An 18,070-nucleotide genomic window follows, 5' to 3' on the forward strand; every position below is an offset into this window, starting at 1 on the left:
TTTTTTTCAACATGGATACAAGTCATACCTTTGCAGCTTCTGTCAAAACAATGCATGAAAAAAAAACTGCTTTTCAAATACTGTAACTCTTTCCAAGTACTTGTGATCATAAGTTTTTAGCTCACTTGAGTTTTTCTGGTTTTCTGATCACATTTTGTCTGTCATCCATCTGTCCGCCTGTAAACTTTTCACATTTTTGTCTTCTTCACTAGAACCGCTGGGCCAATTTCAACCAACCCTGCCACAAAGCATCTTCGGGTAAAGGGGATTCAAGTTTTTTCAACTGAAGGGTCACACCCTCTTTCAAGGGGGGGGGATAATCAAGAATTAGTGAAAATTTGGTGGTATCATTTAAAAAAGTCAAGAACCACTAACTGGGCCCAAAAAGTTGAAACTTTCTTTACATAGACTTAGTGTAGATTCAAATTTGTTCAAATTGACCCACTGGGGTAGGGTGGGGCCACATATGGGGATCCAATGATTTACATAGAAAAACGCAGGGGATTTTTTCCATCATAAATCTTCTTCTCAAGAATAGCAAGGGCATTATTGTCATCCGTTTTCGTGAAAGGGACCTAGGGGACATTAAATCTCATTTGTCTGTCAGTCTGTCCATTTGTCAGTCTGTCCGTCTGTCACAATAAATTTAACCTTGGTCATAACTATTGAATAATAAGAGATAGGGCTTTCATATTTCACATGTACATTACCTACAAGAACTTTCTAAACATACTATGATTTTTGAACCCATGACCTTGACCTTGAAGTTTGACCTACTTTTAAAAAAATTTAACATCATTTTAAATTGATCATTTTGAAAGAGAAAAGATAGGACATTCATATAACACATGTATATTACCTGTGACAAGACCTTTCTAAATATATCATGACTTTTGACTCTGTGACATTGACTATGAAGTTTAACCTACTTTTTAAAAATGTTATATTTCCTTATAACTTTTGATTGAGAAGAGATAGGACTTTCATATTTGACATGTACATTACATTTAACAATATGTTTCCGAGCATGCTATGATTTTTTACCCCTTGACCTTGATGTTTTACCTAATTTTCAAAAATAACTTCGGTGATTACTTCTGAATAACAGATGATAGGGCATGCATATTTGAAACAATATGTCATAAATAATGGCATCCCATCCACTACGACATGGAAAACAGGGGACCACAATTCTTTGAATTTGCTCTTTAGTCATTTTGATATGGGAACATTCTCATATAGTGTAGATTTAAGTTTTTTATGCCCTGCCATGAATATGGCCGAGGCATATAGTGTTTGTCATGTCCGACTTCAATCAAACGTCATATGCTGATACATACTGATGTAAGTTTTTCAACTGCATCAACCTTTTGACCTTGACCTTTCCTTTGACCGTGACCTTACTTTTCTTAAATTAGTGTCTAGATCAGTTTTGAATAAACAATTCAAGATATATTTATCAAACTTCATATGCTAATATATACTGCTGAGAGCTATCAATTGCATCAACTTTTTTTACCTTGACTTTTCCTTTGACCTTGACCTCACTATTTTAAATTAATTTTTATCTACATTTTAAATAAACCATTTATGATATTTTTATCAAACTTCATATGCTAATAGTAAAAACATACTGATGTAAGCTTTTCAACTGCATCAACATTTTGACCTCAACCTTTCCTTTGACCTTGACCTCTCTTTTCTCAAATAAGTGTTAAGCTCAGTTTTAAACAAATCATTCAAAATACTTTTATCAAGCCTAATATGCTGATATGTATTAGTGAGGGCTATTCAACTGCATCAGAAACTTTTCACCTTGCACTTTCCTGTGACCTTGACCTCCTTTCTTTTTAATTTGTATTTTGCTTAGTTTTAAAGAAACAATCTAAGATATTTTTATGTAAGCATGCACTTATACATAATTTGGTGAGAATTTATCATCTTTATCCATATTTTTAGATTTTAGTTTCAATTTTAAAGAAACTGTTCAAGATATTCTCATCAAACTTCATACACTCATACAAATTTTCATGCTGCATTAGTAATATACATTTGGCGGGGCATTTATGTCCTATGGACATATTTTTAGTTTTCAAATCATGACCTCCAAGGATAGGGTCAGGCCACAATAAGGGATCAAAATTTTATATAGGAATAAAAAGAAAAAAAATCTTCAAAATTCTTCTTTTCAAGAACAACAAAAGCATGATTAATATGGAAACATTCCCAAGAAGTGTAGATTCAAGTTTGTACAAATCTTGACCCCATGGGTTAGGGAGGGGCCATTTTATTCCTGCCCCTATTTGCCATCCACATGGAAATGCAAATTTTAAAACCATTTTACACATCCACAGGACAAAATCAATCATCTTCCAAATGATCATGATTTAAGGCTAGTGCATAAAATATAAGGGAAGTTCTGGGAACCAGGATTTTTAAACATATTAAATATTTATTTTTTTAAATTTGACCCTCTTTGAACCCCAGGGGGGAAATAATAATTCTGAAACCTTACTGCACATCTACAGGACACCACCATCCATCTCCTAAAAGATGATTAGGCTACTGTGTAAAATGTAAGAGGAGTTCTAGGAACCAGGGGCTTTTTGCATAAAAAACGTCATTTTTCGACCCCCATTTGACCCCAGGGTGAAAATGAAAATTCCGAAACCTTACTGCACATCTACAGGACACCACTAACCATCTCCCAAAAAGATGATTAGGCTACTGTGTAAAATGTATGAGGAGTTCAGGGAACCAGGGGCTTTTTGCATAAAAAACGTCATTTTTCGACCCCCATTTGACCCCGAGGGTGAAAATGAAAATTCCGAAACCTTACTGCACATCTACAGGACACCACTAACCATCTCCCAAAAGATGAATAGGCTACTTTGTAAAATGTATGAGAAGTTCAGGGAACCAGGGGCTTTTTGCATAAAAAAACGTCATTTTTCGACCCCCATTTGACCCCCAGGGTGAAAATGAAAATTCCGAAACCTTACTGCACATCTACAGGACACCACCAACCATCTCGCAAAAGATGAATAGGCTACTGTGTAAAATGTAAGAGGAGTTCAGGGAACCAGGGGCTTTTTGCATTAAAAACGTCATTTTTCGACCCCCATTTGACCCCCAGGGTGAAAATGAAAATTCCGAAACCTTACTGCACATCTACAGGATACCACTAACCAACTCCCAAAAGATGATTAAGCTACTGTGTAAAATGTATTAACAGGAGTTCAGGGAACCAGGGGCTTTTTGCATAAAAAACGTCATTTTTCGACCCCCATTTGACTCCCAGGGTGAAAATGAAAATTCCGAAACCTTACTGCACATCTACATGACACCACCAACCACCTCCCAAAAGATGATTAGGCTACTGTGTAAAATGTAAGAGGAGTTTGAGAAAGAAGAGTGTGACAGACGGACGGACGGACGGACAGACATGAGTAACAACAATATACCCGAACTTTCTTTAGAAAGTGCGGGTATAATTGAAGAGAAGGGAGGTCATTGTCACAGGAAAGTGCAAGATGAAAAGTTTCTGATGCAGTTGAATAGCCCTCACTAAATAATATCAGCATATTAGGTTTGATAAAAGTATTTTGAATGATTTATTTAAAACTGAGCTTAACACTTATTTGAGAAAAGAGAGGTCAAAGTCAAAGGAAAGGTTGGGGTCAAAATGTTGATGCAGTTGAAAAGCTTACATCAGTATGTTTTTACTATTAGCATATAAAGTTCGATAAAAATATCATAAATGGTTTATTTAAAACGTAGATAAACACTAATTTAAAAAAGTGAGGTCAAGGTCAAAGGAAAGTCAAGGTCAAAAAAGTTGATGCAATTGATAGCTCTCAGCAGTATATGTCAGCATATGAAGTTTGATAAATATATCTTGAATTGTTTATTCAAAACTTATCTAGACACTAATTTAAGAAAAGTAAGGTCAAGGTCAAAGGAAAATTCAAGGTCAAAAAGGTTGATGTAGTTGAAAAACTTACATCAGTATGTATCAGCATATCACGTTTGATTGAAGTCGGACATGACAAACACTATATGCCTCGGCCATATTCATGGCAGGGCATAAAAAACTTGAATCTACACTATATGAGAATGTTTCCATATCAAAATGACTAACAAGCAAATTCCAAGAATTGTGGTCCCCTGCTTTCCGTGTCCTAGTGGATGGGATGCCATTATTTATGACATATTGTTTCAAATATGCACGCCCTATCATATGTCATTCAAAAGTAATCACCAAAGTTAAAATTTGAAAATTAGGTAAAACATCAAGTTCAAGGGGTAAAAAAAAATCATAGCATGCTTGGAAACATCTTGTTACAGGTAATCCACATGTCAAATATGAAAGTCCTATCTCTTCTCAATCAAAAGTTATAAGGAAATATAACATTTTTGAAAAGTAGGTAAAACTTCATAGTCAATGTCACAGAGTCAAAAGTCATGATATATTTAGAAAAGTCTTGTCACAGGTAATATACATGTGTTATATGAATGTCCTATCTTTTCTCTTTCAAAATGATCAATTTAAAATAATGTTAAATTTTTTTAAAAGTAGGTCAAACTTCAAGGTCAAGGTCATGGGTTCAAAAATCATAGTATGTTTAGAAAGTTCTTGTAGGTAATGTACATGTGAAATATGAAAGCCTTATCTTTTATTATTCAAAAATTATGACAAAGGTTAAATTTATTGTGACAGACGGACAGACTGACAAATGGACAGACTGACAGACAAATGAGATTTAATGTCCCCTAGGTCCCTTTCACGAAAACGGATGACAATAATGCCCTTGCTGTTCATGAGAAGAAGATTTATGATGGAAAAAATCCCCTGCATTTTTCTATGTAAATCATTGGATCCCCATATGTGGCCCCACCCTACCCCAGTGGGTCATAATTTGAACAAATTTGAATCTACGCAAAGTCTATGTAAAGAAAGTTTCAACTTTTTGGGCTCAGTCAAGTGGTTCTTGATAAGACTTTTTTAAATGATACGACCAAATTTTCACTAATTCTTGATTATCCCCCCTTGAAAGAGGGTGTGACCCTTCACTTGAACAAACTTGAATCCCCTTTACTCGAAGATGCTTTGTGGCAGGGTTGGTTGAAATTGGCCCAGCGGTTCTAGTGAAGAAGACAAAAAATGTGAAAAGTTTACAGGCGGAGAGATGGATGACAGACAAAATGTGATCAGGAAACCAGAAAAACTCAAGTGAACAAAAAACTTATGATCACAAGTACTTGGAAAGAGTTACAGTATTTGAAAAGAAGTTTTTTTCATGCATTGTTTTCAGAAGATGAAAAGGTATGACTTGTATCCAAGTCGAAATAACTTCACATTTCAGAAAACAGTATGATTAAAATTAGTTAATCAAGGTGCTTTGAGTAGCAAAATAAACCACAGAGCTTAGTCAATTTTAAAATGCACAACCTTTTCAACTCTTAATCATTCTTAAAATATTTATATCATCATTTCTGATTCAAGGGAGAACCAGAGATATGACAAGAAGTATATCCGTTGACTAATAAACATGTACATGTACATTGTGTTTTTTAAGTCATTAATGTTTGTTTGTTGTTAAATGTCCCTCTCGGGAATTTTTCACTCATATGGAGACACCAACACTTCAAAATAATGAAGACGTACAAGTCGGATTTCATTTTAGGAGTTTTCAACAATTAAGACGTAAAGAGATAACTCCTTCTTCTTGTCCCTTCCCAGATCCCTGTTTGTTCATGTATGCAAATTAATACTTTGTTTTGATATTAAAAAAAAGTCTGTGTTTTCTTCCGTTTGGAACGACACACTCTTTTGTTGAACAGCACCAGATTTTCATCACACACTTCACTGATCCACGTATTGAATCTGTCGTCGTCATCGTCATCATCATCATTGCCATCTGTATTTTGGAAACGTCTTCACACCCAGTCAATCTGTTGTCCAATGACTTACTTACTTCATTAGTCCTCTTCGTGCTTTCCTCCATCTCTGATCTTTCATCTCTTTTTCTACTGAACGTCGCAGTGTTTTCTTTGGTCGCCTTCTGTTTCACTTTCCTGTTGGGGTCCATCTTAAGGCTACCCTTGGTATATTTGATGTTTCCTTTCTCAGGACATGGCCAATCCATTTCCATCGTTTTTCTTTGATCTGGTCGGATACGGCAGCTGTTTGTGTTCTTTCATACAACTCCTAATTGCTGATCTTGTTCGGCCAGAATATCTTAAGTATTCTACAGCTCGGCATCTTGTTTGGAAGGTATCTAGTTTTTGAGTGATGTTGTTTATCAGCTACCAGGACTCAGTTCTCAGTTCATTGCTCTGTTCTAAAATTTTTCTCAAGGCAAATATCCGGTCTGTGTATGATTTTCCTTTTCTGAATCCATCTTGTTCTTTACGAAGGTATGAGTCTACCATTAAGGTCATTCTGTTTAAGATGACTTTACTTAGGACTTTGCTGGTAACTGACAACAAAATAATTCCTCTCCAATTATTTGTGTCAGCTAAGTCACATTTCTTGGGCAGCTTCACTATGAGACCAACCTTCCAATTATCTGGTGCTGTTTCTGTCTGCCAAATAGTTTGCAGGATATCGGTAAGGAGTTTGGGTGTTAATACTTCCTCAGCTTTCAACATTTCTGCATGAACCTGATCGATCCCTGGGGCTTCATCATTTTTAAGAAATTTGATGGCCTGTTTTTCTTCCTCTGTTGTTGATACGTCAGTATCAATGTCCAAAGTGTCTACACCTTTACTTATTTCAGCTTGTTCTGTTGATGGAATTCCTGCTTTAATACTCTTTTAATTTTTTTTTATTTTTCCAACAGGTAAGCTCTTCTTCTATACTGGAGGCCAATTCTCCATCTTGTTTTCGCACTGGTGTATCTGTGCTTTTGAATCCTCCACTCAAAGTTTTTGTGATGCGATATAAGGTCACCATGTCTTGTTTTGAGATAGCATCTTCTGCATCTTGTGCTAGATTTTCAAGATAATCCCTCTTGTCCCTTTGTGCATTTTTATTGACTTCTTTATCTTGTGCAGCCAGTTTAGCATAATTTGAATGAGATCTTGCAGAAAGAAGTCTGTCGTTGAATGGTTTCCAACTTAACATGCACTTCCCTAGTTTCCTACTGAGTAACCTACAACTCTGTTGTGCAGTTCATTGTTCCTTCCCGAGTAAAGTATCTGATGACCAGTGGTAAGTTTACGAGCCTCATTTCCTGTCCATCTAGTTTCACATGTAACTAGCTTATGGATGTCATACTTGTCCATTTCCATTAAGACTTGAGCCAATTTTCCTGTCTGGTAGAGGGTGCGGACGTTCCAGCAACCAATTCTACATACTTCTTTTGGATGGAGGATGTTCACTATCTGGATGTCAGTTTCCTGCTGGGTTTGACTGCCATCCTTCATGATTTCAGTTTCCTGAATAGTCTCTACCCTTCCCTTGGTACTATTATCCTCGGCTTTAGTTTCTGTAGCAGTTGATTTTTTTTTAAATGTAAGATTGGCTGACCCTGAGCAAAACCCCCTGGACTCGGAGGACCAGTGGTTTTCTGTCAGGGTTTCCTTCCCTTAGGTCACAAGTTCCTTTTATTCAAAGGCGCCGGAGACTTGCCAAAAACATCCGGAAAGTCACGCCGTTTAATGCCTTATCGTGTTAACATTTATAAAATAAAAGGTATTTAAACCGAAAAACTGCAATTTTGCCGGAAGCTAGAAAAGGCAAGTAGTAAATGACGCAAAAGGAAAATTGGCCGTATTGGGAGAAATGACACGTTGAGAAAGGCGGCAATCTTGGTTGAAAAAGACGCTACCTTTCCCGGAAGAGACACCGTCTTTGGTGGAAACGAAAAAAGATGCAATCTTGACCTAAAACGGAAAGGCCCGTTTTGTTACATGTACCAGTTCTGCGCTGGTTAAAGGGGGTACTTTTCTCCATACTACCCATTAAACTAATCATGTACTTTAATATACATTCAAATGTACCTTCAATCATTTATTTTTTCCCTAAATGTCAAACAAATATTTCCACATCAAATTCATACGTTGTTTTTATAATTGCCTTAAAAGAGAAAGTACATCGTTAATAGGGCTATTTGAGAGTTTTAAACTTTTTATTTTCGCTTATTTATTTATTTATTCCTAATCCATTTCTCTCCTTTTAGAAGTCAAGTGAGTCCTCTATGGTCTCTTAGCCAGTATACGTTGCAGTAAAAAAAAAAAGCAGCTTTTTTTTATTTATATCGATCCAGATCTAGAGAGAGTGAATTCATTATAACTCCCATCCGCGAGATGAAAAAATAGGTATGAACAGAAAAAGGTGCATATTTGTTCCAAATCTGACGCCTGTTGAGCATTCCGGATCATTTTGTTAAATCGATGTTCATCCACTTTATAATGATACTACTTTATTTTTCACAGTGTCCCAAAAATTAGCAGGTTCAAAACTTTACACTACTCAAATATATATATATATATATATATATATATATATATATATATATATATATATATATATATATATATATATATATATATATATATATATATATATTAAAGGTAGAAGTAAAAAAATGATCATGTATTTTTAAACCTGCTGACATCGACCATGATTGAACTGTTGATAATAATAGATTTTGCTACATCTGGCTAGGAGACCATTAAAGGTGCCACTTAACAAAAAAAAAGAGATTTATCATCTTTTTTGCTGTACACGTTGCAGCACATGTGTATTTTAAAAAAAACATTTGGAAAACTTTCAACAAAAAAAACCCCAAATAGCCCAATAAATGATGTACTTTACTCTAATAAGGCAATTATATTCAAAAAGCAAATCAGTTGTGTTTGAAGTTATGCAAAAAGTAATGATTAAGAGTATATAAAGGTACATGAGAAATACGTGGAAATTATTATTAGTCGTAAATGGTAGCATGCATTCTGTTTGTACTTTTATGACCTTGTATAATCTTAAGCAACATTTTTAGACGCATGACAAATACGAATGTAAGACAGCTCTACCCACCGACACCTCGGCCCATTGACACCTCGGCCCAATGACACCTTGGCTCAGACTGGTCGGCCCAAGATTTAAGACAGGTCGGCCCATAAAACGACACCTCGGCCCAAGCAGAATTTCATTAGGAAATATATTTATATATTTTTTTTTCAATTTTGCGGCTTGAATTAAATGCATGAGTTAAACACATCAATGAAGGATCGATTTTTTTAAAATTAATATTAAAAGACTTTTCACGAGCACATTGATGATAATCAAGGAATGAGGGGACAATATTATTAATTAAAGTGCTAACTGATAAAACAAATAAGATGCCGCGGCGCGTCCTTTGAAGGGTCAAGTACGTATCCTATTGGTGACAACGAGGGGTAAATTACGAGCTGGCTTAATTATCACACGGTAATTAAAGACCTTGGAAAATAAAACAATTATCTATCCAACCAACCAACCAACCACCCCCGTCATATTTAATTTTCATTTAAAAAATCATGTTATCGTCAGAATAAAAATAATACTATCAATTCAAACGCTGAGTTAATCTGTTTATTTGTCTTTTTTTCTGTAATCTCCTTAAAAATAAGTTTTAATACATATATATGTACATCTTTGAAACACTACAATGTACAAGTATATACCATTGTTACATTTGTACCTTGATCTCTAATCATCATTTATCATGCTAATTCTAATGTAGCACTTTTTTGCCTGCGGTTCAATCCATGTTGTATAAACCTCTTTGTGTATCATGAATAAAATAATTCTTAAATTCAATTTAATATTTTTTATCATAAAATTTTTCTTGAGCCGAAGTGTCTTTCATATAGCCCGACTTGTCAATAATCTTGACCTGTCAGGGCCGAGGTGTCAGACGTGACGGGCCGAGGTGTCGTTGGGCCGAAGTGTCTGTCTACCACAAATACTAGTAGTTCATAGAAGTTTTAACTAGTATTTGAACAATCCTCTTTGACAGAATTAAATTTTTTTTCTTTAGTTGATAATGTTTTTTTGTTTTGTTTTGTTTTGTTTTGTTTGTTTGTTTGTTTTTTGTTGTGGTTTTTTGGGGGGGGGGTGTTTTTTGTTGTTTTTGTTTGTTTGTTTGTTTTTTTAGTTTGTATAATGACAGAATTTAATGTCCCTTGAAAGACCAGTAACTATATTATTAAGTTAAATAAGAAAAGTACTGTTGTAGCCCAAAAAAAAATCTTCCAGAGTTGATAAAAAAATTAGACAGACAACCTGAACGATATGTTGTAGTTTTAGAAGACAAAGCTTGTAACAATATCGTCTTTTGTAAGGCTCAGTATAATACATGTAATTTAGAAGAACTTTTTTTTAATTCTACATCTGAACAGAATACATACACCAACTCATCCTCTCCAATTAGTTCTGTCAGCTAAGTCACCTTTCTTGGGCAGTTTCACTATGAGACAAACCTTCTAATCATCTGGCGCTGTTTCTGTCTGCCAAATAGTTTGTAGGATATCGGTAAGAAGTTTGGGTGTTAATACTTCCTCAGCTTTCAACATTTCTGTACCTGATCTATCCCTGGGGCCTCACCATTCTTAAGAAGTTTGATGGCCTTTCTTATTTCCTCTATTGTTGATACGTCAGTATATGTAAGAACTTTTTTTTTTTTTTGGTTTTTTTTTAATTCTACATCTGGACACCATACTTATACCCACAGTTCACTTTCTAAGGAGGAAATTCTTCAAATTTCAGTCTTTAACATTCCAGTCAACCAAAGAAGGTTCGATCTACCAAAGACATTTAAGCTGAAAGACATTTAAGCAATCACTCTCTTAACAAGAATCTGAAAAAGCCATTTGAAACCAAGCATTTGAGTGGGAAGTCTGCTTAAAAATATTCAACACGTCTCCATATTTGAAACATGCCCTACATAAGCATACGGAAAGAAACCAACGGTAAATCGAAAGGATCGATCGTTTTGCGATTAACAACTCTGTATTCGATTGACAACCCTAATATATATGTATGTAGTCTTCGTTGGTTTCGAGAAAGTATTTGATAGTCTGAGAAGAAGAATACTGTGGCATCCCAAGAAGCATTATGGCATTTCGGACACATTTTCAAAATATAATCAGGAATGCAAAGTCACGTAATACTTGAAGGACAACTAACGGAACTCTTCAACATCTCCATAGGAGTAGGGCAAGGATTCCTACTTTTACCTTTGCTATTTCTCTTAGTAGTTATTGGATCTAGAATCAATCAACGATAAATAGCCTCAACGGAATCCACAGGACATAATTTTCAACTCGATGACCTGTATTTTGTAGATGACATCGTCCTAATATCACTTATCCATGAACCGATGCAGGAGAAAATCACTGAGATGGACAGAGGGGCACCAGAAACCAGGCTCAGGATTGACACAAGGAAGACCAGAGAGATCAAAGCAAAACACATACCAAAACAAGCCTGAAACAGTTGAAAACAAAAAATAGAGGACGATAGAGGAAATTACATCATCTATACAGCTGGACGGCGAAGTAAACAATACAGGGGAATACAGGGGAATTTGACATTGACATAAAAGAAGAAGGAAAAGCCAGGACAAAGTTCATTATGGTGAGCAATACATTTATATAGACAGTGAACAATATCATTCCAAGAATAAGATGAAACTTTTCAATTCCTACAACAAAACTCTATGGATCGGAATTAAATCTTGAGAACAACCAAAGGGCTTGTAAAAAGATACAAATATTCATTAACAGCTGCTTAAGGCGAATATCGGATGACCTGAGAAAATACTAAATGAAAATTAATGGGAAAGAATGAATCAATCCCAAATAGAAATTGAGTCTGCTAAGATGTGAGATGCGTACAGTGGGTATGTCTGTCTGTGTCTGTGCTTGTCACTCTCGTTTTCAGTTCCACCCCTGGCTAGCAGTTCGCTGCGAAAAATAAGCAGAATATGTAAGTCTCATCTGCCACGCACAGCCTTTTTACAGTTAGACCTATTTGGCCCAGATATTGGAACATTTCCGAGGATGCAGATGGACATTGGGTACCTTAAGGCCCCAAGCAGAACCACATGGTCTTGGAGGAGACTATGCCCCTAAATGCACGGCACGCATGGCCCACAATTGAGTGGATATGCCTTGGTGCCTGCAAACCTAGCCTCCAGCTATGGGTCAAATAGTCTCACTGCCTTGTGGGAAGGCTTGGAAAAGTCAAAGGCTATGGAAGAAAATCCGTGTAGATGAGCACGAAAGCAATTGAACGCAATCATTTAAGGATGGGACAACCCTGAAAGAAAACCACTGGCCATCCGAGTTCAGGGGGTTATGCTTAAGGCCAGCAACCCTAACATGTCAAATAATGCAGCTACAGAAACCTTAACCAGCTGAGATCAGAATGATGGATGAAGGATTGAAACCACTCACTCAGGATACTGGTGGTATGACGGATGAATTTCCCACCCTGATAGGAGATGTCCTTTGACCAAATATAACACGTTGAGTGGGCTGCTGGAATGTGCGGACCCTCTACCAAACAGGAAAATTTGCGCAAGTGGTTCGAGAAATGGAGCATTACAAGATCGAGCTTCTTGGAGTAAGTGAAACTAGATGGACAGGGAATGGGTCTAAACTACTAGTGTCAGGACATCAAATACTCTTCTCTGCAAGAACTGATGAATATCATAGTAAAGGAGTAGCAATAATCACAACAAAAGAAGTTTATAGAAGTCTACTAGAATGGAAGTCTGTGAATGAGCGGATCATAACGTCAAGATTCGATTCAGGTTCTGCCAAACTTACTGTAGTGGTCTGCTATGCTCTAACAGATGATGCAGAAAGTGATGAGAAAGTCTCCTTCTATGATAGCTTACAAGAGATAGTAGACAATACACCATCTCACGATGTTCTGCTTATCTTGGGAGAGTTAAATGCTCAAGTTGGGAAAAGCAACAAAGGCAAAGAAAAAATTCATGGGTGAGCAAGAATTAGGAGAATGTAACAGGAATGGAGAGAGCCTGTGCACTTTCTGCCAAGAAAACAACTTAATAATTGATGGGACTATATTTATGCACAAACATATCCATAAGACAACATGGAACTCCTCAGATGGTCATGCGAAAAACCAAACTGACCATGCCATCATTAACAAGAGATGGAGAAGTACCTTCTTGGATGTAGTTGCAAAACAAGGAGCTGACGTGGGAAGTGAACACTCATTAGTATTGACTTAAATCAAGTTGAAGTTAAGGAAATCAAGGAGAAAAGATCAAAGACCGCCTCCAATCAACATCCAAAAGCTAAAGGACACAAAAATTATGAGATCTTTTCAATTAAAAGTTCAGAAAAAAATTCTGAAAGAAAAAGAAAATCCTGTCCACTAAATCAAAGAGACATAAAGATTGGCTCCAAGCAGAATATCGGGCTATAGACAAAGAAGTAAATGAAAATGCAAGAGCAGACAGTTGGACATACACTGAAAAACTAGCTAACAAAGCAGAACAAGCAGCTTCTAAACAAGATATGCAGACCCTCTTTCGAATAACAAAAACACTAGCAGGTAAATTTCAGTCATCAGATTTACCAGTAAGAGATAAAAAAGAGCATGTATTGTCAAAAGAAGACATAAAGAAACGCTGGAAAGAACATTCTGAGGAATTTTAAGTGTTCAAAATTAATGATACAGAACATGAGGTTCTGAAAACACCAGTCATAGATGCGTTTGACATTAATACAGATCCACCCAGTGAAGAAGAGGTGAAAATTCAATGGCGAAACTATAAAATGGAAAGGCATAGATCAGATAAATGCAGAATTTCCCAAGGCCGAAGAAAACTGGACACCTACCATGTTGACAAATATTCAACATGTCAGCATGGTAGGTGTACATTTAGATACCTACCATGTTGGTAGGTGACGATTCCCATATCAAACCCATATCCTACACAGGATATGGGAATCAGAAGAGACACCTACTTCATAGAGAAAAGGCCTCATAATTAAACTACCAAAATAGGAGACCACTCAAACTGCAACAACTAGCAGGTTTTAGAATGGGAAGGTCATGTGCCGACCAGGAGAAAGAGAGGAAGACCAAAAGAAACCTGGAGAAGATCGGTGGAGAATGATATAAAAGAGAACAAATGGACATGGGGACAGGTGCAGATATGGACACAAGATAGATCAACATGGTAGTCTCTGGTGACGGCCTTATGTGCTAATCAGCACAAAGAGGACTTATAAGTAAATAGAAATTGAAATAAGAAAAAGGAAATTTCAATGGACTGGTCATACTTCAAAAAGACAAAAACTTCCATCACTAGGCATTTCAATGGAACCCACAAGAATCAAGACCAAAGGAAACCTTGCAAAGAAGTTTTGTGGCAGAGATCGAGGAAGAGGGAGGATACAAGTGGTACCGACTGGATATATTAGCCAAGGCAAAACAAGGTGGAGAAGTATTGCCAATGGTCTAAGCCTCCTCCCTTGAGCTAAATGCGGAAGCAATAAATCATGTTAAGTTTAAATATAAGAAAAATGGAGTTTCCTGCAACATTCGTGACAGTTTATCTGTAGACTTTTAATCATTCCAGACATTTTCGCACATATGATGACGCACAAAGTAAGGCGTTCAGAATTTCACAAGGAATCTTAACATCTAGATTTGATTGATTTTAGCTGTAATTGAATGAAATCCGTACATTATGTAATCATTAAGACCTAACACTTGCATTTTAATTAGAAATTTAAGGAATTAAATTGAATTGACACGAAATGAGGTATTTGTGTATTTATGGAGAAGTTTATTCATACAGATCTTCACTTCGGAGGCACAATCAGATATCCGTTCATGCGTCCATTTGCGTTCTGGGACATATCTTGATTTGCAAAACAAATCCACTACTTTCTAGACTAAAGTTACTATGATCATAATTATACTGAGATTTTCGTTTGTGTAAAAGAAGTGCTAATATAATAATTCTCTCATTTTTAGACTTCATTTTTCTTTATATTATACTATCTGAATCACTTTCAATGCATTAATTACCTAGGCGGTTTGTGTATGTACGAGGGTTGTTCGGAAAGTTCGTGGACTACCCTCATGACTTTTTTACATAACGTCATATTAAATCCAAATTTGGAAGAAATATTTCAACAGTAAATTTAAATGATGTACGTTTAAAAAAATTAAAATATCCTGGTTTATTTCAAACTGATGAAGACTTTAAAAATGCGAAAATCGGATCACGGAGCAGGTCAAAATTTTTTAATTTACAATCAAGACACTAAATAATATCTAAAGTCACAGGTTCTGTAAAATGTCATAAAAACGGAAAAATTCTCCACATTCAAACTAAGAATTGTTTCATCGTTTCTGATTCCAAATTATGACTTAATATTTTGATTCGTTGAAAAGAAATCAGTTTCAGAAGATAGGCAGTCGTCATTGAAAAAGGCAAAAAAGACGACGTCGTAGAACGTCACGGAGCAGCAGCTAACCATACAACTTTGTGTTGTACTCTGGAAAACTCCAGAAAAAAATTCTGGAAATGCCGGAGGAAGTAGGAAATATGTCAAAATCGAGCCATACATGTGTGTGTACATGGTACAAGAGGTATTTGAATGATATACTACTCTGCTTAGACTACGGTGATCTGTGAAAAAACGGATTATCTGTAAAAATCTTATCAAAAACATTGAAAAGTTAGTAATCATGCTAAGAGTTTGGCGCTTCACATATGCTGATCTTGTGAAAGCACACTTATGCAGTGAAAAAAATATAACATTGACAAACAAAATAATGCTACTGGAACAATTGTTAGCTAATTAGATTTCAAGCAACAGAGAAACGTTTTAAATGAGTGCATTGGTATAGGGCAATAGTGTGTGAAATATATAGGGATAGTATTTTTGAAAACCTCATATCGGTATGTTTTGACGTTACAGTGTTGTTGAGTTTGCTCAAGTCCACGAACTTTCCGAACAACCCTCGTACTTAAACATAAACATAGGAAATAATGAAGACATGGGAATCTAGGGGAGGGCGTAGCATCTTTTAACATTTTTCAGATACTCTAAAGATGACATTATCTAGAGTCCCATCTTCCTCCCTATTACTGGATCTGAATAAAAGAACCCATAACCCTGATTTTTTTGGGGATGGGGTGTTAATTGATTGCTTATTCATCTGCATGAAAATGCCGAAATATGAAGTATTTTACTCATTAAATGTTTTTCCTCTAATTCTTTATGTATGATACAAGTCTAAGCATACTAGATTTAAAACATAGCCTTACCAGCCTTTAAATACATATCAAACTTTTGTTCTCACACCCTTATTTTTAAAGCGATATAATTGATGGAAAAAATTTCTCCTATGTCCAAAAGGTAACATATTTTAATGGCTGAAAGCAATTACCTATTCGACATTGTAATATAATTCTTTACTTATATCTGTCGGCAAAATGCATTATGATTGGGATTCGTTGCATAAAAATCAATAAGGAGTTATTTTGTATCCATTATACAAGCTTGTGTAAATGAGAAGGAGCAATTCTAATACGATATAGAACAAGCTTTATATGCCGTGGTCATCCAACTTGCACAGATCGGGGGTAATATATGAATTCATGTATATGTTTTGGGTTTTTTTTTTTTACCGTGCAGATAAATATTTTATCATTTACAAACCATAGTATCAATAGAATTGCTTGTTCTCAAACTGTCAATTTGCTGAATCTTTTAAGGGTATTTCATTAAATCATTGTTTTTATTGAAAGCAATCATAAATGTTTTTTTTTTTTAATTATTTATTTGAATTGGCCCCAAAACGGTTATGTGCTATTCGAAACAAATATCTTATATTTTGCGTTACCGTAAATACTTTGTATTGTACAGTTCAAAACATCTGATAGCCCAATTGATATAATGAAAAATTCCCTGATTTGGGTAGTATACATATCTCGATTGTGTATGATAACTCGATCGGGCTGTACAGTTGAATCCCCAATCTGAATTGAAAATTATATTCCTAAATTATCTCTTAAATTAAAAAAAAATACTTTTAAAATTTCGAATTACAAATTGTCATTTACCAATAGAAACTGGAAGATCGTATGGTATACCACTTTCTGAAAGAATTTGTACACTTTGTAATACTTGTCAATTTGCTGATGAATTTCAATATATTGTAGAATGTAAAACTTGAGCTTTTGAACGAAAAAAAATACCTGTGTAATTATTATTCTCATAGACCGAATGTTATTAAATTTACGGAACTAATGTCGACTCCAAACAAGAAAATCTTGAAAAATTATGTATTTTTATCTTAAAAGTTTATCATGTTGTCTGTCCGCCTTGATATATTTCCCACTTTCTTCATTATTTTTCCTTCTTCATTTTTATACCATATTTTGTATTATATGTGTATAGTTTTTGTACCTCTGACCAGTTTGTTTGAAATGCACATGTATATATGTTCAAAACGCCTGAGAATTCATCAGAAATTAATGTGCTACATATCATGTATTTTAATAAGGCATAAAATTATGTTTAATGTTGAAAAATGTCTGACACACTTAGTCGACTACATATGTTGAGAATAGGGTAAAAGTAAACGAGGAGAAACGATGCATTCAACTGAAAAATATCGAGAATGCATTGCATAAGGATAAAAACCACTCTGTTTTTCAAATATCAAATCTTGCAGAAACTGTTCACTTTGCTTTAGATAAAAACTGCTTCATTTAAAAGAAATGCTGCAAAACCAATTAATGTTAAATATGATGAGGTAAAAATTGTAATTAATCTACTGGTGCATTTCTTCAATTTTAAATTCCAAGGACATAAGTTTGAATGAAAGGTATCTGCATGCTGATATATTGTTGGTTTGGATGAAACAATGAATGATTAACCGTATGGAGTTTCATGGTCCAGAGCCGACTTGATACTCAAAAATATCTTTGTCCTGCTCAAAATGTGTCTTTGAAAATTAATTTTCCTTGTTTTCTGGATCAACTGATAAAGTTTTAAATAAGGTGTTTGTTTCATG

This window comes from Saccostrea echinata, unplaced genomic scaffold (assembly GCF_033153115.1).
Source record: "Saccostrea echinata isolate AGI-Se365-2 ecotype Australia unplaced genomic scaffold, CSIRO_AGI_Sech_v1 ptg000030l, whole genome shotgun sequence".
NCBI classification, from domain to species: Eukaryota; Metazoa; Mollusca; class Bivalvia; order Ostreida; family Ostreidae; genus Saccostrea; species Saccostrea echinata.